This window comes from Asparagus officinalis, chromosome 1 (assembly GCF_001876935.1).
Source record: "Asparagus officinalis chromosome 1, Aspof.V1, whole genome shotgun sequence".
Classification (NCBI taxonomy): Eukaryota; Viridiplantae; Streptophyta; class Magnoliopsida; order Asparagales; family Asparagaceae; genus Asparagus; species Asparagus officinalis.
The window spans coordinates 4,448,016-4,448,725 of record NC_033794.1 but is presented as its reverse complement, the minus strand read 5'-3'; positions in this window follow the sequence as shown (position 1 = coordinate 4,448,725).

The following is a 710-nucleotide window of genomic DNA, read 5'->3' as shown; positions in this document are numbered from 1 at the left end:
TGCTTTCCTCTGTTGGTCATGTTAATAGTGACCTCAGGGAACTTATCTTGTTGAATTGCCGGTTTTTTCTTGTTGAAACGCCTCATTTTGGGTTTGGACGCTTCAGTGGAATGTCTTTGAAATACGGAAACTCACGTTGACTTAACTTGGGAACAACCGCATTCCGTCAATACTGCTTTAATGAGCCTCTCGCAGGAGCAGTGAGACTCGTCTTCTCGGACAATTATTTTTCTTGAGTTATTATTTTGATAGTACAGCTCCTCGTTATTGTGATTTGAGCAACCTATCTGTTATTTTTGAACCTTGTTAACATGCACAGGACGACTAGTTGTCGCCTTTGGGCGATCCAAAGTTGAATTCTTAAATCCACCCCTTTGTGGGAATGGAGTCTTCATTGGTCCTAAACGAGAGTGAACTGGCACTTTAACGTTTTGGACTTGTGCAATTCTGACAGGAGGGTATTTACGACCCCCTGCATAAGAAACCACTAAAGGTTTATTTGCTGGATCCGGATGCTCTTTGATTGGAGCTTTGCCTCGATCGTTAGACAAAGGACTGAGACGATCCGCCATAGTGACTTTAAACTTCGACAGGTCAGGACTGACCCAAGGCTTCACTGGTGATACAGCAGACACAATCGTGTTAGATGGACCAGGAGCGGATGCTGACGGAGTTGAAGTGGAAGCTTTATTAAACTTCTCTTGGTTGCG